This window comes from Ambystoma mexicanum, chromosome 5q (genome assembly GCF_040938575.1).
Source record: "Ambystoma mexicanum isolate Mex_15411 chromosome 5q, UKY_AmexF1_1, whole genome shotgun sequence".
NCBI lineage: Eukaryota > Metazoa > Chordata > Amphibia > Caudata > Ambystomatidae > Ambystoma > Ambystoma mexicanum.
Window position 1 is genome coordinate 1,210,105,849 of NC_090933.1, and position 23,932 is coordinate 1,210,129,780.

A 23,932-nucleotide genomic window follows, 5' to 3' on the forward strand; every position below is an offset into this window, starting at 1 on the left:
GATTTTCTCTTGCAGCTCCATGCATATCCATATGCATGAACACAAACTTCAGGTATGCATATTTTCTGTACAGTAGATGAACACATTTTCAAACAGACTTTTAGCTTGTGTAATCTGTAAAATGAATTTACTGTATTTTTTCAATTTCCTAAAACCAACTATCACTTATAAACCTTTATACTATTTACTTTCTTTATACACACACACACAAATCATGTTAAACTAACATTTTTTAAATGAAATATAAAGACTACATATATTCAAACAAAATTGCATGCAAGCACAATCTATGTTTAAATATTTAAAAAAAATATGTATACAATTTCATATTCTTTTGTTTTTATTTATTTATTTACTTAATTACTTTAATTTAGACATGACATTGAGGAGCTATTACCTAGATCAGCTTAGTTACAGAAATAGTGGTATTCACTGGTATATTATACATTTCACAAGACATAGTAAAGATATTTTTTTTTGCTACAGTTAGTCATTCAATACAATTTGTTCATTAAGAACATATCATATGTACTGAACTGATGCAATGTATCTTATGTAAATAAATTAGTTTAATGGTTTTGAAGAAGGCGCTGAGGATTTCAATTAAAAAAATCAATATCTAAATTAAAAACGGCGCTATATACAAACAAAGTTAATAATTTTAATCTTTTACAATTGCAGTGAAGACCAGTCTCCTGAAAAGAAGCAGCCAAATTCGAAGAACAAAGAAGAACTAAGAAGTTACCTGTTAATTTAAGAAAAAAAGTAAGTAGAATATCACCATAATATTTGTATTATTACTCAAACATACTGTAAAGTCAATACAAGCTATTTCTGTGCCTAAAAATAGAGATTGTGTACCATTTCGTCCAAAAATCTCCATGTCTTAAACAGCGATTTACAGCCAGAAAGGCCCACAAATTCCTATTTTTGGACACACAAATTACGCAACTGAACCGCTACAATTTTCATATTATAGAACAAACAACTGTTTTAATTGTATACATTAGATTTAATATTTGTACTTTTCCACACCACTGGCTTACTTTTTTTTTGTCAGTTGAACCCCAGTTTAGTAACACATAAATTCAAGAATACCTATCCCTACTAGTTGTAGTTCCCAATGCACAATCACACACCATTACATACATCTTTATCATCTTACTCAAACACTCATGCACACAGCACACATACATTGCAGAACACCCCAACCCATACCTTCTTTATTTTTTTCAACAGACCTTAAAGAATGCCTACCAAAAGTAAAGTCCGTAGAAAGCAAAGTAGAGCAAATGAAAATACCACATAGCCCAAAACTGCACATACAAAAATAATATGAAGCCTGATGAAAAAAAAGGTAAATATAGAGTGACAAACTGTGAAGGCAGTTTAGTTAAACTCACTAAACCAAATGTAATTAATCATATCAAATTGTCATTAAAGACTCCTCAACATAAAGAAGTATATTACATGTCCCTGCTACAACTCTTCAAACCATGGAGAAAAGAAGAACAAATACTACATAACTATGACTCATATGAGGATGCTTTCAAAGCAAATGAAAGCACTATTACTGATGTAAACTTTACACAGTACAAAACAATGTCGCACAATGCACAGCAACACAAAGAAGTACTCCAAGCTCAACTAGATAAGGGCACTTCTGACAGTAGTCAACCTTCATTAACAGGAAGCCAAGAACCACTGGGAGAACCACTAATAATAAATGAGGCAGAATTAGCTATGTTAGAAGTAGAAAACACCATGTGTCAGTATGAAGATAAAGAAGACTTAACTATACTACAATCAAAACTAAACAATGAGCAACGTAGCATTTTTCAAGAAGTAACAAAACAAATTGCACATGGTGTAAAACATGAAAATAAAGAATGTTCCTGCCATAATTATAAACCTATACTAATGTACGTCAGTGGTGAAGCTGGTTCTGGCAAAACATTCCTAATCAAAATCATTAGTAAGTTCCTTCAACAATTGACAAACAACAAACTGTCAGCTGTTGTCACTGCCCCCACAGGTTTAGCTGCCTACAACATAGGTGGTGTTACATTACACCGATTACTACTATTAAAAGTATGACACCAGAACAAATTAGACTATTACAAACTTTCTGCAGAAGCTGCAATGGAACTACGCAGAGTATTGAAACAAATGAAAATGCTACTAATAGATGAAGTGAGCATGGTCTCCAACCTGATGTTAGCTTTGATTCACCTCAGATTACAAGAAGTACTCAAAACAGACTATGAAGAGTTCTTTGCAGGAAAACACATTATTGTTTTTGGAGATCTGCTTCAATTAACACCAGTAAAAGGTGAGCCTATTTTTAAAACATTAGGACACAAACTCTGCCGTAAAACTGTTGGAAATGTCAACCTTTGCCAACATTTCCAATACAGAGAATTAACAGAAAACATGCGGCAATCTGCAGATCTCACTCATGCCAATTAGGGAAAGTAAACCAGGTACTTCTTCAAAGAAGGAAGACAAACTCCAAAACAAGCAGTCAGATACAGAACTACCTGGTCCATTTAAACTCTCAAATATAGTTGGTGTAAGTTGCTACACAAATGTAGCAATGAATATTCTATTTCAATTACCACCAATTGTTGAGAACATTTACTTACACAGTACAGACCCATTGTGTTTGCAAATGTTAGTACTTTACAGAAATGCAGCAAACAATCCTGACAACACATATAGTGTTTATGGAATAAGCAACAATTGAACTACTGTGCTGGAATGGTGAAATTCACTATAAACTCATAGGAACATCCACAAGAATTTCTAATGTACTTACAACAAGTACTGGAAAACAAAAACATACCTATAAATGAAATCTTTCAGATTTCATACATGTGGAAACATACATGCACTCTCTGCAACAATGTGACACAAGAAGAAATCCCCAATGAACGCTTCATATATATGTCAATACCAAATTGTGAATCCATTCCATTTCAGCGACTTGTACAAAATGCAAACCATGGTAGATTATGCTCTACCTGCAATTCAGATAATCGCTCCACGTTAGTAATACAAACACATAGTAAATACATAATACTAATACGTCTACGTTACAATGCAGATGGTACCAAAAACAACTGCAAGCTGACTGGATTCACACATGGTCAAATATCACTTGGTAAGAAAACCTTCACAACAATAGGTATAATCTACCACGCAGGAGCCACAACCAATTCAGGGCACTACACTGCATATATAAAAAATAAATGTGGATGGTTTGAATGTAATGATAGTACCATTACTCTAAAGCAGAGATTACCAGGAAATCTTACAAATGCTTATTTGATGTTCTTAAAACCAATATTTGATAACTAAACTGTATTTAAACCCTAAGTAAACTTGTGTTAAAAAAATATAAACTGTTAGAATACTCGAAAAGCTATCTAACTGCTCAAAGATTCTACAAACAACTAACCAGATAAATGAATACCACTAAATTAGACCAAAAAATACACAGTTAGAATACGCCAATTGGTATCTAACTGTCCCACAATTTAACAATATCCAAATAGATAAATCAATACCACTAAAATATATCAAACAAATAGACATTTAGAATACGCCAATTGGTATCTAACTGCTCCAAAATGTTATAATATCAAAACAAATAAATAATATGTTACTGCTCCAAAAAAATGCAACAAGCCAAAGTATAAAGCATTAGCCAGAAACAACAAGTGAACACTGAAAACAAACAAACAAATAAACTGCAGCATAACAGAAAAAGGTTTTTTTTAATCCAACATGGATTTTTTTTTTTCCCACAGACCCAATTATTTTAGCAAAAAATACAGAAACTGAGCAAATTGCACAGTACTCTGATTTGTAATCTACTAAATATGAGGGTCCAAAAAAAAAAAGTATGTTGATTATACAATGTAATAAGTCGTTACAAAATACTAATACTGACATGCTATTTTCTTTTATCACAGAAATTAACAAGAAATACATGTACTCCGGTTACTAGACCAAACAGTAAGTATACAATAATAAGGAGAACCATAGCAGCATATCACATCCATAGTATCTAATACCTTTGTTCCTTATACATTTGTTTTTCACCCAAAGTTATAAGCAAATATGAATGTGATATGCTGCGGTGGTTGTTGCCAGGGCAAAGAGTCTTGGGTGCATGGCCAAATGGCCAAATGGCCATGCACCCAAGACTCTATGCCCTGGCAACAACCACTGCAGCATATCACATCCATAGAGTCAAAAATGGTCTATGGAAACTTTTAATGTCCGCGGACATTATGAGTATTCTTAGAACACTTTCAACTTGCCAGCGAACAATACGGACAGCATTTTCAGGACACCCCCTATGAACATTCCAGAACAACGCGATAGTTCTTAGAACACTTTCAACTTGACAACGAACAATACGGACAGTGTCCTCAGAACACCCCCATTTCGTTTATTTGCGAACATTTCAGGACACCATGAGTGTTCTAAGAACACATTCAACTTGCCATCGAACAATACGAACAGCATCTTCAGGACACCCCCTACGAACATTTCAGAACAACGCGAGAGTTCTTAGAACACATTCAACTTGACAAAGAGCAATACGGACAGCGTCCTCAGGACACCCCCATTTTGTTTATTTGCAAACATTTCAGGAAACCGTGAGTGTTCTTAGAACACATTCAACTTGCCAGCGAACAATACAGACTACGCCTTTAGGACACCCCCTACGAACATTTCAGGACACCGCGAGTGTTCTTAAAAGCGTCTTCAGAACACCACCATCTTGTTTATTTGCAAACATTTCAGGACACCGTAAGTGTTCTTAGAACACATTCAACTTGACAGAGAACAATATGGACAGCGTCCTCAGGACACCCCCATTTTGTTTATTTGCAAACATTTCAGGACACCGCGAGTGTTCTTAGAACACATTCAACTTGTCAGCCACAACCCCCATTCATATTTGCGAACATTTCAGGACACAGCGAGTGTTCGAGAATGTCTTCAGAACACCCCCATTTTGTGTATTTGCGAACATTTCAGGACACGGCGAGTGTTCTTAGAACACATTCAACTTGACAGAGAACAATACGGACAGCATCCTCAGGACACCCCCTACGAACATGCCCCGGACACCGCGAGTGTTCTTAAAAGTGTCTTCAGAACACCACCATCTTGTTTATTTGCGAACATTTCAGGACACTGCGAGTGTTCTTAGAACACATTCAACTTGACAGAGAACAATACGGACAGCGTCAGGACACCCCCATTTTGTTTATTTGCGAACATTTCAGGACACCGCGAGTGTTCTTAGAACACATTCAACTTGCCAGCCACAACCCCACATTCATATTTGCGAACATTTCAGGACCCAGCGAGTGTTCGACAACATCTTCAGAACACCCCCATTTTGTGTATTTGCGAACATTTCAAGACACTGCCAGTGTTCTTAGAACACATTCAACTTGACAACGAACAATACGGACAGCGTCCTCAGGACACCCCCTATGAACATTCCGCGGACACCGCGAGTGTTCTTAGAAGCGTCTTCAGAACACCACCATCTTGTTTATTTGCGAACATTTCAGGACACCGCTAGTGTTCTTAGAACACATTCAACTTGACAGAGAACAATATGGAGAGCGTCCTCAGGACACTCCCATTTTGTTTATTTGCGAACATTTCAGGACACCGCAAGTGTTCTTAGAACACATTCAACTTTCCAGCCACAACACCCCATTCATATTTGTGAACATTTCAGGACACATAGAGTGTTGGACAACGTCTTCAGAACACCCCCATTTTGTGTATTTGCGAACATTTCAGGACACCGCGAGTGTTCTTAGAACATATTTAACTTGACAACGAACAATACAGACAGCGTCCTCAGGACACCCCCATTTTGTTTATTTGCGAACATTTCAGGACACTGCGAGTGTTCTTAAAACAGTTTCAGTTTGCTTGCAAACAAAACTGTCACATATTGAGTCCTCAGAACACCCCCCATTCAGTTTATTTAGAACATTTCAGAACACCCATGATGTCCGCAGACAAATCGAACACAAAAAGAACGTCTAACACATAAAAAAACACAAATTTCATCCTATCTCATACACTCCCACCCTCCCCAAACACTCCTACACACTCTACTAAATACAAATTTTTAACAAAGTTTCACTGCGCTGTCCGCGGACGACCGCAAATCCAAGATGGCGGGCGCTACTGAAAATCTGACGCGCTTCACGCTCCACACCGTCCAATCAGCGAACACGTTGCATGTCCGCGAACATCACGCAAGCCGATTGGACAATCAGGACACTGTCCGCGGAGCGAACAGGGAAGGGTGTCCGTGGACCGAACACAGATATCACAAATTTTTTTTAACCTACTTTTTGGTCATTTAAAAAAAAAACTACTGGACGGATTTTCACCAAATTTGCAAAAGCACGCTTTCGGGACCAAGCCGCTGCTCCTGGTCCAAATTTGGTGAAAATCCGTCCAGCGGTTTGGGCTGTAGACGCAAGCAAAATGTTGTTCCCATTCATTCTATGGGAAAAAAAAAGTTTTGGGACCCCTCTATAACTTTGCCCCCCCTGGACGAATCCTCACCAAACTTTGCAATTCAGAGTGACCCAAAAACTTTTTTTGCAATAGTTTGGTGAGGATTCGTCCAGGGAGAGCAAAGTTATAAGCCGCCCAAAAAGTGCTCTTCCTATGGAAACACCAACTTAACCATAACTACATGGCCACTACCATGGCCATGTAATGTGTATATTTTTTTTGTAATTTTTTGTATTTGCCTTGACTTTTATTTATTTTCAGCATGACCATACTAGCCCTGATTTGATAAAGGCCAGGAAAGGCCGAAACACGTGTAATCGTAATAAGGGCAATAATCTAAGCGTGGATGCTTAACATTAGATGAAATTAAAACAAACCTTTCTTGAACCAAAGAGTGTGCAAAGTCCTGGGTCTTTTTGTATGCTTTGGCATTTCTGTTACTACAAGATTGGTATAACTATGTCGTGGAAATAATGGCAGTTGCTGACATGAATCTGGAAACCTTCATCAGTGACCCAAACAGAGCCAAAAAAAAGATCTTTCTACAAGACTGGATTAGCACACGATCTACATGCTTAACCTATAATCATTTTGACCAGCCTCTTTTTGGTGAAAAGAAAACGGGATCCATTGAATCATACTTGTGTAAGGCCCCGAATACTCAAATATGGTCTGCTATATTAAGACTGCGATTGAATTGATGGCTAACCCGTGATCTAATAGCCCAAAGGAAACTGATCAGGCATGACGAAAATGTCTGCCGATCCTGTGCTAATGTACTTCTGAGAGAAACATTAGAACATCTGATCGCAGAATGCATAGCCCTAACTGTCAAGAGAAACACATGTTTTGCCAAACACATGGTCACAATTGCAAACATTCCACCAGAACATAGGTGGGCTACAATAGTTGCAAGTTCCAACATGAGCGTACGCATTCCAACAATTAACTTTCTCAATGCCTTCCAACTATCAAATGAGCATAAATGCTGCTGAACTATTAGTATTCTGGAAGTGGAAAAGCGATTAGACCTAAAATTCTACTCACGCAACTAAGTTTCTAAAAATTCATTGGTTGAGTATTATGTTGCGCATTGTAAGACGCTTTTGTTGACATATGGTTGCTTTTTTACTTTCCACGTTCCTAACTACATTTCCAATTCTTGGTCATCAATTATGCTCATAAATATGCTTGCAATATTGTTTGTTTGTGTGTTTACAATTATGGTTTGTTTGTTTGAAACATTGTTCAAAATTTTGGTTTTAATCATCTTTGTAAATAATGAATTAATCATGAAATAGATTAAAGAATTTGATATAAAAAATTGTAAAGTTGAGAAATCAGCTAAATCAATAAAACATTTTTTTTTTAAAAATACAGAGTTGTGTACATGTACTAGTGAAATTGTAGAACCAGGAAGGGTGGGCACACCATTTCATGGGTGCAAGAAACATTGCCATTGTCTTAATGCACTGGGACAGCAGCAGTCAAAGGTTCAGACTGTTGATATAAATGTAACTATCGTGAGGGAAGTAGCTGAGAGGGCAATAGCATGACAGCGGAATCTTAGGGTGGGGACATAAAAGATGCAAATCTCTCCTCGTTGAAGGCTCATAGGGGTGGAAATTTGTGAAACTGGCAGTGTATTTCTCTTGCTCAACATCTTTCTTAATTGGGTGGATCATGCAAGTCATTGCAGGGTGGACATCTTTTCATTGATGGTAAAATGAACCAAGTGCGTTCCACTGCTACTTAAATGCATCCGAGGCAGCGTTGAAGTGACACTCGGTATACTTGGATGACATTTCAACTTTTGAGGTGGCAGGATGTGTAAATTGCCCCTAAATATATACGAATACAGCAATGTAAATTCCACTCATCCTGAAATGAATTATTCTGGATTTAGATAGGAACATTTTTGTTTAAATAGACGAGAACAACATAATCCATCGTGTATGCTTACTGCTTATGTAATGCCTACTTTTAGCATATGTCCCTCAGGTTTAACACCTGCAATTTGTACTCAATTGGCTAATTCCCTGTTCCTTGTACAATTCACATGGGGGACCACATCTGTTTATACATTCCCTTGCATGCTGTCCTCTCCCTGATTTCTTGCCACTGTGAGGTGGTCGTTATATTCATTTTATTTAGATTTGTCTAAAAAACATATAGAAGCATTGCCATTTAATTGATTCTTAAAATCCTTTTACTAATCATGCATCCATACACTCATTCACTAATATAATATCTAAAGGATATATAAACATACTAAGAAGTTACAAAAGCTAATCATTTCATTAATCTACTTCTTTTCATTGTGTTGTTAGTGATTCGCAACATCTTAACATTGTAGATAATAGTTCATTCCAGAAAAAATATCCATACAATGTTAAGATGTTGCGAATCACTAACAACACAATGAAAAGAAGTAGATTAATGAAATGATTAGCTTTTGTAACTTCTTAGTATGTTTATATATCCTTTAGATATTATATTAGTGAATGAGTGTATGGATGCATGATTAGTAAAAGGTGTTTAAGAATCAATTAAATGTCAATGCTTCTATATGTTTTTTAGACAAATCTAAATAAAATGAATATAATGATTTGAGTTTCACATTCTTCTGCCCACCTTCTTTAGTCTCTCTCGTTCTCCTGGTACCATTTTTGTTATATTATATGTTTCTACCTCTAGGTACCAGTGAAAGTTGAGGTTCCCACCTTGGGTTTGTTGTTCACTGTGAGGTGGTCACCATGCATTTGAAATTCAAGCTCTGCCATGTTTCTATACATCATTGCCAAAACATGCAGTCTTAAGTGGATGGATCTAGGGGCATCTTTATGAGAGGGCCAAAGGGGGATGTGCCCTGGGTCCTCAACCTGGAGGCAGCGGGAAGGCCCACATGGCAGCCTGATGAAAAGAAGCCTTTGAATATTAGAAAAATCAAAAAAATAATGTGTCAGGATATTTTATAGTGAGGCATTCAACTTGCTGCCTCGCTGTAGTTGACAGATACATAACATTCAGATCAATTAATAATGTATTGCTTCGATTTCTATGTGCACTGTATTGCTTTTATATTATGTGTTCACAATATTCCAACTCCTCTAGAGTGTTGATATTTTTGTGGACAATATTTTGATAACTTGCACTAACCAAAGTTGAAATGAATATTGATACAGTTGAGCACCACTATGGTTCAAAAGATAGCTCAGTGTGTTAAGCACTTTCTACAGAGATTTATTTTTCATCCTTGTCACCCTGTTCACATGCCTGGTCTCGGGCACTTTAGATGTAATCACCATATCACATCACTACACTTACTCTCTACTATACACCATCATTCAACCAGAGCACAGCTATACCCCTAATTAATTCGGCCTAGCTGTCCACATAGGAACACAACCCCTTAAACACCTCATCACCCTATCAAACGCAGCCAGCCAAGCACATTCTGGCCAATTGCTCACATATGCGTCCTCTAGGCCTAACGCAGCCAGAACCCAGTCTAGGTGTCCACCCACCAGGCTACACACTTATAACTAATATCTTCAGCACCACACCTAACGCTAGGATGCAGCTACCATCTGGCAATTACATCAGCTACACACATATCTGGTACACCCACTCACCCTACGACACTAACTTTCTCTTCTGACCAGAACTACAGTTCCTGTGCGCGTTCAACCTACAAGCGCTTTGAGGTAATAATAATGATATATAGAGCGCTATATACATTCCAAGTAACATAACATAACATATGCCAGATCATAGTACCTCATTCTTGCAAGGCCGTCCCTAGCTTTACTATGTCTGAGTTGCTAAACCTGCATGCTGGGTAGTTACTCCGACTGTACTACAAAGCAAAAAACCTGCACTACATCGCACTAGCTATACAAACAAACATTGCATCAGTAAGGTACACTTCTAGAGCTCTATATTTCCTGGGTAGAGTAGTACGAACTGGGCAGCATCCACCAATGAATAACATTAAGTGATGTGATTATGAAGCTAATTTTGAGACTGTGGAACCAGAGGCTTCACACTCAAATGCCAGCTTTAACACCGAAAAATACAGTAATCCTAGACACATAGGGCCTCATTACACGGTAGGCGGTAAGGGTTTACCACCTTACTACGAGTTCCCTTTGCGGGACCTGACCTTAACGGCTGGTTTTACCAGCCGTTAAAGTAGGGTGCCGCAAAGGGACCTTGGAGCTAATTACGGTAACGCAATTTGCGGTACCGTAATTAGCGCCTTCCCCATTCCCATTATGCCCTATGGGGGCAAAATGGGAATGGGGAAGTGCCTTGGTGAATGGGGAATTACTGCCCCCACTCACCTTGGAGTAGGGCGGTAATTCCGCCATCCACCAAGGCGGACACGGTAGAATACCGGCGGCAACCATGGCGCTAATAGCGCCATGGTTACCGCCTACAGTGTAATGAGGCCTATAATCTTATCTCATGATATAGTACTGTGCTGTCTTTTGTAAAAATGTGTGCATTCTCAAATTCTGGTGGAGTTGTTAAAGGCCATTGTATGATATTTCCTTTTTCCTGCTTTGCTATGTCCCACTGCCTGTGTCTTCTTGGGATGTCTCCTGTCTCTTGGTGCCTGGTGTCCTGCCTGTGACTGGACCGGACTGTGTTCCACCTGGAGGCAGTGCCCCATTACCTGGTGTCTGACTCAGAGTGCTTGGCTCCACCCATTTGTTCCACCTGGATTCCCCCCTCAATCCCTGTTGTGACCTGGATGTCATTTAAACTGCTTCCAGGGAGAATCTCCTGCAAAGTCTCCGACAAGTCCCTATTGTCCACAGCTGTCAGCGGATGGCACCAACTCTTTACTCTCAACTCTAAACTATGTTCTTTGCTATCAATAAACTCTGTTGTTCTTTCTTTTCTGATGTGCTGCATACGTCATTGTCCTACCACTCTGGCCCTTGTGCTACATTTATTAATGGTTTACTTATTTATTTACACACCCATAGGCATCTGAGCGTTTAACATGTAACATCAAGACAAGCACCGAACCAAACAGGACAAACTGGACAGGAAATCCAGTAAATCAGGTCAGAAAACAGTCAAATGCAGTAATCAAAGAAACAATCAGTCACTTAAAAAGATAAGTTTGCTTTAACGGCAACATAACATTTATTTGTTTCAAGTCAGGAGGAAGTGAATTCCACATCATTTGTGTCATGTGGTAAAAAGTAAGTTCACCTGCTGGCTATAGACAATATCTGGGTTGAATCAATTGTCAGGTATTATTCGAGCGCAATGCTCTGTGGCAGGCAGCCAGTCAATTCTCTCCTTGAGGAAATCTGGGGCTACTTCATACATACATTTATGAATAATAATAAGCAGGCAGTGAATAACCCTTAACTCCACTGTGAGCCAGTGAAGTTCACGGAGTGCACTTCAAATGTATTCCTTACGTGGAAGATTGTAGATGGCGCACATTGCCACAGTCTGCGCTATCTGCAACGTTACAAAATATGTAAGCTAGTGTCCACCAAAAGACTGCCACAATAATCAAACTTGGAAGAGATGAGGGCACGGTCCATGATGGAATAGCTGGCCTTAGTCAGAAAGGGCTTAATTTGTCCTAACAATTTAGATATTAGCCACAGATAGACAATATACTATACTATAGATTGAAGTTTAAATAGATCCCCAGAGTCTTAACCTTGTTGGCAACCTTAACACTAATGTCTGCAAATACCAAAGCTCTGGTACTCCTCTCCCAATTTCTTTAAACGATTAGATGTTCATATGATCAACAGCTTGGTTTTGTCGTTGTTAAGCACAAGATGGCTATGAGCTATCTTTCTCCATGATCACCTGACAATTCAAACAACACCTTGGTGTCACTGGCATAGTTTGTATAAAAAATACCTTTCTCATCTAGCATATCAAGCAATCTTTTTGTGAAAACGTTATATTTATTTATTTATTTTATTTGGTGTGGTATAGTTACAATATAACTTTTCACACCAGATTTTACATGAACATAATGATTAAAATCAAACCATATGAATTACATCAATACAATCATAAACACAAGATATGACATACACTTCCATATACATCATCGTCCTCCACATTAAAAACTAAGCAGTGCAACTAACTTGCCGAACCACCCCCAGAAATTACTCGAACTTAGCGAGTTCCCATTCATTATACAATTTACAGGCAGCCACCTTCCAAACTTGTACAATTTCAATAACCATACCCCTGCTGAAAGCAGACACAGTTCTCAGTCAGATGTTCTCACTCCTTATTACGTGAATTTGATCAACATGTTTACTGTAGTAGACATCATATGCCCTTTGCATGGCTAGACATGAGGTTAAGACATGGCTGATGGTCTCATTTTCATTCTGATCCAGGCACAGCCTACCAGTACGACCATTCATTGGGATATCCAACCAGGCTGCCCTATTGGCCATGACATCCAATGTATTGAATCTCAAAAATATGAACAGCCTTCTAACCTCAGGAGAGGCGATTTGACACCCAAACAAAGGTTAAAGGAACACTTACTAGTAATCATCTCATGACTGTGCACCCAGTCCCATTTTTCTGCGTAGTCACTGAAAGATTTTATTAAGAAACTCATGCTATATTCCCAAAATCAGAATGTATCTTTTAATACATCAATAGCACCTTACTATTCTGCTGTACTAAAGCTATCTTCACAATATTTAATAAAGTGGCCATTTCAGCGCACATGATTTTTATGAAGAGCTTTCCCTGATTCATTTTGATCATAGTTCAAAATGGGATCAGGCCCATCACTAAACTCACTGCTTCTAGAGTTGTCGAATTTGTCAGCCCCAGAACATTCCTCCAAACCACATGCTCAAGTCTGCAACGTCACTGTATGAGGTCTCAAGAACATAATGAAACCAGCTGCTGTCTGTAAATCCTGATAACACCTATTAAGCTGTACCCGGAAGTGCATCTAGCAAAATGCCTGATAGTGGCCACCATGGCCAAAGTGTTAACTCTTTTCTTACTCAGCATAAGATCAGCCCCCTTTATGGACAAGATCTCAAATCCCAACTAGTAATAATTCACTATTTCTATACCTCATTCAATTGATTTGGGAGCTCTCCCTAAGGCCATATACTGTGTCTTTTTGGATCTGCGTGATTTTTCCGTCGCAGAAAAGTCAACGATGGAAAAGTTCACATGAGAAATGTCCGAACAACAAAAGGTTTGTACATTTGCCATGCAAACACACATTTAAAACCTCTACAAACCCACACCCCCACCCACAACACACCCACAAGAGCATGTTATGGGTAGATCAGGTTGCACAACAGCATGGATTTTCTTTCGTGAGTGGCTACACCAGTTATCCTCCCTCATACCACAGACCAATTCAGAGGAGGCATTTAGTGTATTTTTATTAAAGCCTGACCATAGTCATTTGCGGTCCCCCGATTTCACTATCATGTGCATGGATTTCCAGGCCACATTATGACCTGACCCGTATACATTTTTACTGAATTCCTGAATCTATTTTTAGACAATCTCATATTCTTTCTCATTATCTCATCTGGCTGATAAGAAACTCTAAAGGTTCTCAATTCGTGTTGCAAATTCCTTTCCTTACAGCTGATCTCTTTATCAAAAAAATGTCCTGGGTGACCCCATTCCCAGAGGAACCGACAGGTACCCATAAGAAACAAAACGTAAAGGTAATCAAGCTTATCCAGTCAGCTAACTCATTAGGGGAGTCCAAAGGTCTGTAATCATCATTCACTGTTATCAGGAAGTTGTTAGTCATCTGCAGGTTCTTATCTGACCATCCCAATCTGTTCCCTGAGCATTAATGGCCAAAGTGACCACCCTATCATAAAGACTCAATGGACCACAAGCCATATAGCTTTTACTGTGAGGCTCGCATGGTCCCTAATATCAGTGAAACGAACATTTATATCCACAATATTACACTGTAAAGTTTCACAGACTACAAGATAATCAATGATTGATGACCTCAGAGCACACCTTTGCGTAATGGAAGTATGGACATCTCCTCCTTTAGCTCCAATGAGCATGTAAAACTCCAGATTTTTAAAGAACTCACACCATGCTAGGTCAGACTTCCCACGTTGATACTTATTAGTGTTGCCATGTCCAGCCTTGTAGGGGCAACCCTTCAGGCATGTATGATCTAGTGTGTGCTCTCTTACATATTTTGTCCCACATGATGAATGTACGCTGGTAGCAGCCCCCTGTAACATGAGGCGAGGCACTGCTAGTGTGTGCTCTATTACTTGTATTGTCCATCATGATGAATGTACGCTGGTAGCAGCCCCCTGTAATATGAGGCGAGGCACTGCTTGTGTGTGCTCTATTACTTGTTTTGTCGATCATGATGAATGTACGCTGGTAGCAGCCCCCTGTAACATGAGGCGAGGCACTGCTAGTGTGTTCTCTATTACTTGTTTTGTCCATCATGATGAATGTATGCTGGTAGCAGCCCCCTGTAACATGAGGCGAGGCACTGCTAGTGTGTTCTCTATTACTTGTTTTGTCCATCATGATGAATGTATGCTGGTAGCAGCCCCCAGAAACATGAGGCGAGGCACTGCTAGTGTGTGCTCTTTTACTTGTTTGTTTTGGCCATCATGATGAATGTACGTTGGCAGCAGCCCCCTGTAACATGAGGTGAGGCACTGCTAGTGTGTGCTCTTTTACTTGTTTTGTCCATCATGATGAATGTACGCTGGTAGCAGCCCCCTGTAACATGAGGCGAGGCACTGCTAGCGTGTGCTCTTTTTCTTGTTTTGTCCGTCATGATGAATGTACGCTTGTAGCAGCCCCCTGTAACATGAGGCGAGGCACTGCTAGCGTGTGCTCTATTACTTGTTTTGTCCGTCATGATGAATGTACGCTGGTAGCAGCCCCCTGTAACATGAGGCGAGGCACTGCTAGCGTGTGCCCTTTTTCTTGTTTTGTCCATCACGATGAATGTACGCTGGTAGCAGCGCCCTGTAACATGAGGCGAGGCACTGCTAGTGTGTGCTCTTTTACTTGTTTTGTCCATCAGGATGAATGTACGCTGGTAGCAGCCCCCTGTAACATGAGGCGAGGCACTGCTAGTGTGTGCTCTATTACTTGTTTTGTCTATCATGATGAATGTACGCTGGTAGCAGCCCCCTGTAACATGAGTTGTAGCTTTGCCAGCCTGTGTTCTCACTCTGATCTTCTCTTTAAGCTTAATTGCATGTTTAGTATTAGACTCCGTAACATGAGGTGAGGGTCTGCATAGTCGGTGTCTTACCACTCAACAGCACATTGTAACCTACATGCACTTTTGTAACTAGTGCCTAGATATCTCAGGGTTTGGTGTACTGAAAAAATTATAAACTAAATAAATAAATAAGCAATAGGCATTACAACCACCCCCAAATAATAATCTGGCACACATAACTTTATACACATGGTGTTGAACAACATCCAGGTCATATATATTTATCACAACTATATACCACTCAGTATCACCTGATCTTAACTTGCTAGAGGCTAGGGTGACCAGACCGCCAGCAGGATTGCCCCTCACACCGTAAGTAGCTTTTCTATCATAGCTCATAAAACCATCCTATATGGCCTCCACCAGTAACCATGTCTGTTGGAGCATAATGACATCAGCCATGAACAACAATTGAGCAGATCCCTTATCCCTAAACAAATGAGAGAACCCACATGTATTCCATGTTTTGAACTGCAAGGCAGATTAATCATTGACCATACTATAGACCCATCACCATCCTCGCTAGTACTCACCAATTGCACCTTTTTAGATGGTCTACACTTTGGAATGATACAAACTTGCCACACTACCCTTCCACACAAATGCCAGCCATAGACTCTACCCAATCCAGGTCATAGCCCCAATTAAGGAGCATTTCTGCATTGGATCTCACGAGGGCAGCAACTTCTGACCCATAACAATGAACTATAGACAGTGGAGGGGTATGGCCCTCTATATGAGCTACATGGTCAAAATCTTCACTTCTAAGCACTCTTAGTGAATGTTAGCTGGTAAGACAGCTCAGCGGGTTGAGCGCTCGCTGCTGCGATCATGAGCGTGAACCTGAAGGTTGCAGGTTCAAATCCTGGCAAGACCAACTCAGCCTTTCATCCTTCCGAGGTCGATAAATGAGTACCAATTTTGGTTGGGTGATACTGTATGTAAATATGTGTTCTGTAAAGTGCTTTGGAATAAGGCGCTATATAAATAACACATCATTATTATCATTACATGGCTAACCAATCCAATAGGCTACTCCGATTAATGAATAGCTTCCTGCCCTCAAACAGTCTATATATTGTAAAGGAAGTAAGAGGTACAGAAGGCAGACTCACTATGGACCCTCCCATTGGCCATTCCACCCACTCTGGCTTTGGTCGACTGATCTATTGAATGTATGGCCAACTGGGGCGAGGAGCACTCCAATTGATTGATTGATTGATATTTTATTTCTATCGTGCTCGTACACAAGTGTTTCAGGGTGCGACAAGGCAAGGGAGGGAAACAGGGGAGAACAAAACAGCGATCTTACTAGGCCCAGTGACATTGAGAACGCGCAAGTGCATGGGAGAGAGGGGAGGGGAAAAGTGCATGAAAGGGGGGAGAGGTGGAAAGTGCGAAGCAGAGGAGAAACACATAAATAACAATAAATAAATAATAAAGGCAACAAACAGTGGTAATGCAGCCAGGAATGTGCAAGTGCTAGGTTTAAGGCAGCAGACAGGGTAGGTCCGATAAGTGCAGGAAGAAAAAGGGGGGGCTGTATGGGTACAGATACAGACCCCAGTGCAAGGGGTGGCCCGGAGGCAGTGTGGGAGGGTGACGGGATGAGCAGGTACCTGGGCCCAAAAGACAGAGGGTGGCCAGGTGCACGGTGCCAAGAGAGAACAGATCAGCAGGGGACAGGGGGAGCGAAGGCAGAAGAAAAGAGGAAGGTCTTGAGGTGCTTCCGGAACCGGAGATGGTTCTCCTCAAGTTTTACAGCTGCAGGGAGGCTGCTCCAGAGGGAGGCCCCAGCCGAAGACAGAGATCTACCCCCAGGTCGTTTCTTAGAAAAAAACGACTGACCCTGAGTGAGTTGGAGGTAGAGGAGCGAAGAGCTTGAGAGGGGAGGTATTTGCAGAGGGATAGCTGAAGGTATTTTGGACCCAGGCCCCAGAAAGCCTTGTGGACAATGCAGAGGGTTTTGAATTTAATCCTTGCATCCACTGGGAGCCAGTGAAGAGATTTCAGAGCTGAAGAGATACGATCCCAGGGCTTGAGGCCAAGGACAAGTCTCGCAGTCCTGTTCTGGATTAGTTGCAGATGGCAGAGAGTAGAGGCAGGTAGATTTAGAAAAAGGCTGTTACAATAGTCCAAGCTAAAGAGAACCAGAGCTTGAGATACCATGAGCTTCTGGGGGAAGGAGAGAAAAGGCAGAGTACCTCTGAGGAGGTGCAGTCGGAAATTTGACTTTTTAGAGACCTCAGAGATGTGGGCGGCGAAAGGAAAGGGTGGAGTCAAAGATGACCCTGAGGTTCTTAGCCTCGCAGGTGGGGGTAGGAGGAGGGCTGAGGGAGGCCGGCCAGAGAGTGAGGGGAAAGGATGGTGAAGGTGTGCCGATGAGGAGGATCTCCGTCTTGCTGGCATTCAGACAAAGATCATTGGCGGCACACCAATCTTAAATGACAGTTAGGCAATCAGAGATGAGAGAGGGAGAGGAGGTGGCAGAGGGCAGCCTGAAAATGAGTTGAGTGTCGTCAGCGTAGCACTGGAAATCTGAGCAGAAAATGGCAATGCAGTGGGCGAGAGTTGCCAGGTATTGGTTGAAAAGCCAGGGCGAGAGGTTAGACCCCTGTGGAACACCACAGGTAGAGAGGAAGATAGATGAATGGAAGGACCCAAGTTGGACCTGGGAGGGTCAATCTGAGAGGAAAGTGGTCAGCCAGGCCAGAGCCTGATCAGTGATACCCAGGTTTTCACTGAGACGGTTGAGGAGGATGGTATGGTTGCAATTATGCAAGCTCTTGCAGGCTCTCATTATTATCATCTTGGGAGGGTAGCAAGATGACACAGAGCACCACAGGTTCGATCCCTGGGTCTGAGTTTAGAAACCTCTGGGTATTAAGCGTGTTATAAATAACCTATCATATCATATCTAAGTCATCTTCCCCCACAGGGTACTGATACTTCTCTTTAGGTTGTAATTTGTCAATTTCTGCCAGGAGCCAGTGTGTTGTGGTTTCCTTTGAGGTTGCCATTGTCAACACAGGTAATTATGTGGACTGAGCTTTAGCTATATTTCCATTATGTTGATCTTCCATTACCAACACCTTCTGTAGCCCAGCCTTTTTTTCAATTTACAAGGCCAGTGAATCCTCCTCTGCAGCATCCAAATTCTCCTGAAACTACTCCACCTTGGTTGATTCCAACAATTCCACTATCTGTGCCTCAGAGGCATCCAACAGGACAATAAATCCACACTCCCATGCACGTTGTACAGCAGTTGGTTGATTAACAGAAGCATCGGGGGGGCTCATACAAGGCTACCATCTTCTTTAAGTCTTTCTTCAGTTCATGTAATACCGTTGAGTGCTTCTGTACAGTGAAGTGTATATGATGACACAATTTAAATAATAGCTTTAGAGCATAGCTTGTGGCATTCTCATGAGCTTCCCTTGTGAAACTACAGAGATGAGGCTATCAGAGATATTCTGTTCCTCATGAAGATATTGACCGAGATTACACATATGGGCAGGTATGAGCTCCTTACACTCAGTTAGAATGTGTTTGCCCGTTTCAAGTACAGTTTAGATCTTACAAATTCAACAAAATCTCTTATCTTAGGATAATTTCAATTCCGGACCTAACACCGATAAAACCGGGAGATAATTGATATGGGTCAACAAAAGAAATCTGTACATATCCCACAGGAGGCAAAGCCACATAATTGACCCAAGCAGCTGCCTCTGCGGAGACGTTGTCAAAGCTTATGAGTCTTTCTGATAATAGCTTATGATTCACCAGATCGAAGGCTGCAAACAAGTCAAGCAACATCAATAGAGTAGCTTTTCCAGAGTCCATCATCTTTAGCATAATAGACTTAAGATCCAGTAGTGCTTTCTCCGCACTAATTACATCCCTGGGTAAGCACAGGAGTCGCACATAAGTCTTGCTCCAATGCCACCTAGCGAACATACTCAAAACCAGTGGTCGAAGTGTACGAAAAAAAGTAGTGGAACTACGTTCCCTGCTAGCCTGCACCCACTCCCCACAAACCCCATCATCACACCCCCTCTCACACACAATACACACCACCAAACACTTGCACCTGCTGTTTAAGGGAATGTTCAGTGTAGTGCACCTAAAGGGCAAGTTTCAACTTCTTCCTACACTTTTATTTTAAAACAAAACCATTCAAGAACGGTTTATTTTTAAAATAAAACTATAGGAGCTATAAAAGGTCATTTAAAAAGTAGAGGAGCACCACTCCCGACCGCTCCTGCTGACTTCAACGACTACTCAAAACCAAATAGAGTGCTAGAAACATCCACTGCTGTGCACCCCCACCCTCTTCTGTCCTCCTACAAGTAGTAAACCCCTGGTGGATGAGGGAATGACCAGTATTCACTCAGATGTATTTACAGTGGTATTCCTATTGGAATCATGAGTTTTTAAGGTCCTGAATAAAGTGTCTTTCGTTAGCCACTGAAACCGGTCAACTAGAGAAAAGAGGGGATGTCCAACTAGTAATTGGACACCCTGTTCTAAATTATGTGTATTGTTCGTTTGTGTTTTATTTTAAATTAAGATTGTGAGTTCAAAGAGCAGGAATATTAAAGCAACATATTCTTCCGCCTAGAACTTGAAATATGGTACTCATTGGGCCTCATTATAAGTCAGTCCGGATTTAATGGTGCCCATAAACCCGTACCGGCACCGTTTACCGGACCGGCTCATTCGGACCCGCAATGCCGGAAACACCATCACTGCAAAGCGGCCCCCGCGGTGTCAATGCACACCGTAGCCCCGTGCACATAAACAGCGGGACGACTCGGCGGCGCACCCCCAATCAGAGGCAATGTGCAATACTGGGCACATTACGAGTAGCACAGACACGGAAATATCACCATGACCATGGCAGAAACACTGTGAACACTATGCTAGTACCGCTGGCACTGCCGACATGGCATTAAACAGTGGCAGGTGAGCTGCAACAGGCCCCAGGTGTGCACAATCAGGCCAGCTGCAGATCAAAGGCCACTGGGAGGCTACAAAGGAGCCAAACCCTCACCCAAGCCCTCTTCCAACACAAACAAGCTGTCAGCTGCCCTAGCAGCAATTGGGATTTGGAACCTGAAAGCCGCACTGAGGCAGAGGAGGAGTGTCATAATTGCAGGAGGAACATCAGGAACCCGGTATCCATCCAAAACATCAATGTGCAGCAGGTACCACCCCGCAGGCAGCCAGCAATACCCCGCATCAGGGCCTCACAGATACATAATTATACCGGCTTGACAGGGCCTCAGTCATATCCATCGTCACTCTCATTGAAGAGGTCATCAGCAGCCACATCAGCATCCAGACTGCAATCCCCTCCCCTGATATAAGTGGTCTCCGTACTGAATTTCCTTGCCACCAGAACCAGCACACTGTTGGGGAGCTGCACGGGCTGTCACAACACTGTCTTTCCAGGATACTGATCAGGTACTGGAAGCGCTGCTGCAAAATGCGTCAGAGCATATTTCCCTACCCCGTACACCTGCCCAGGTTACTGCCACCAAAATGGCCTTCCATGGCATTGGCGGCATGCCCAATTGCATAGGCGCATTAGATTGCATGCACGTGGAGTTGACTGTCAGACATGGAATTGAGGTGGTGTATCACAATCGGAGGCAATTCCACTCGGTGAACATCCAGATGGTCTGCAAGTCATCACATATTGCTGTGCTCATTTCCCGGGGTCCACACTTAACTCGATGGTCTTGCAGAATTCTACATTGGCACGCTACATGGACCATTATGCAGGGCAGAGCACATGGCTGTTGGGTGAGTACAACTGCCAGTGCATGACCCCTGTGTATTGGGGGGAATAATCAAGGCCCACAGTGTCCCAGGCAGCTGGGCAGCAGAACTGCCAGTGCATGACCCTTGTGTATTGGGGCGGTAATCAAGGCCCACAGTGTCCCAGACAGCTGGGCCAGTAGAACTGCCAGTGCATAACCCCTGTGTATTGGGGGCATGGGGAGATAGACATGCACCAATAGACAAGCATCAGAATCCACACAGCTCACCGCGGTGACTTGATGATTGTACCATGCCATGTCACAGAAAAGATCTCCGTTTACACCCTGGCCACTACATGCAAATGCAACATGAAGATGTGAGTGCCACCCCCATCTGACGTACATTTGCTACTGCCATGCACACGATTGGCACATCACGTGCTGTGCGCATCTTTGCAGTGATCTGTGTCTGCCTGATGCAGATCTGCCCATCACATCACGATGCCAGAGTCACCCACCACATCTGAACACATGTACATCACAATGGTTGGAACATGTCCCTGCCTACCATCACTCCACGAATCTGAGCATCACAGAACCCAGCAATGAAATGTGATCCATGTGTGCACGATAGATTAGTCAAACATCGAGTTACCAGAAGGGGCCTCTGTGGACGGCATCTGATACAGACAGTAATACCACAAACAGTAACATGTGCCCCTACTTTCACTCCCATGCAGGTGATGCCAGTTATGCACTCGCGCCATGGCTGATGACGCCCATACGACGGCCACAGAAGAGGCATGAGGAAGCCTACAACCAAGCACACATACGTACACGTGGCATAATAGAGCGGACCTTTGGACTGCTGAAGGCCAGGTTCCACTGCCTGGGCAGATCAGGTGGTGCCTTGCATTACAGCCCGGTGTAGACAGGGAAAATAGTGGTAGCATGTGCTATGCTGCACAACATGTGCATACGCAGGAACATTCCACTGCCCCCGACATCGAGCCAGCAGATGAGGATAATGATGATGAAGACGGTGATGGGAATGCTGCACTAACAGGCCTGGGTGTTATTGATTGACATCATGTACTTAGTGCACTCATACACAATTTCTTCTGATGTACCACATGTGCACATTCAGCAGCTCATGTTGTAGCACTACAATAAATTATTTCAATGCACACGAAATGAGAATGTCCCCTCGTCATTTGCATTTACACACTACTATAATGTTGGATTAACAGGGGAAACACGATTGGGATGACAATGTAGGGTTCTACGTTATTTCGCTGCAGTGTTTTTCATCGCTGGTTTTTTCATCGCTGTTTTTTTTCTCGGAAAACGATGAGGTTTTTTTTTAAAAAAAACGGCGATGAAAAAACCTGCGATGAAAAATATTGCGGTGAAATGCGTGTATACCCAATGTAGACCACACATAGTCCACCCACCCACCAAACAGGCCCAAACTGACAAACCCCACCAAAGACCACTGCCACCTCCCCAACGTTCCCATCCACCAACCAGGCCCAAACTGACAAACCCCACTAAAGATGACCCCCACCTCCCCAACGTTCCCATCCACCAACCATGCCCAAACTGACACACCCAACTAAAGACCACCCCACCACCCAACGTTTCCATCCACCAACCCAGACCCCATCACAACTTGTGGACCAGCAGTTCTGCAATGCACAGCCTATTTTTGGCCACGCTTGTGCCCATGGTTGACCTTCCCAGAGGCTCCTGCAAGCCGTGATGACCTCCTACAAGGGCTGCTGGCCACAGAACTCGAGGGTGGAATGCTGGCAGAGGTCACAGCAGGGTTTGTTGCTGGCACACGGCCCATGAAAGCCTGCTGGGCAACCAGCATTGTCTCAGCAATGTTGGACATAATGTTGTTGCCCTCCCTGACCTGCCTTGATAACACCATGTTTGTAGTGGCAAACTGCCCATCGCACGTGAGAGGCGGAGCACAGATGTAGCAGTGCTCTCCCGTTTCAGCCTTGCCTTCTGGAGCTGTTGATGAACAAGTTGTGTGAGGCTCGCCTGGTGCTCCTCGATGCGCTGTAGGCGTGTGCAGAGTTCCAAGATGGAATGTGTGGGGGAGCACATCGAACTGTGTAGTCCCATGGGGCTGAATGTGGCCAGCTGTTCTGGTGTGGTGTTGCCCCCATCATTGGTATTCTCGGGTGCGTCAGTGCCTTGTTCTCCTAGCGCACTTTGACGCTAGCTGCGTCATTGTCGCTGCTTGGCCCATACGCACTAGTGGGTGCAATGGAAGGGGCTGCAGGTGTATTTGATGTTGCCACATGCT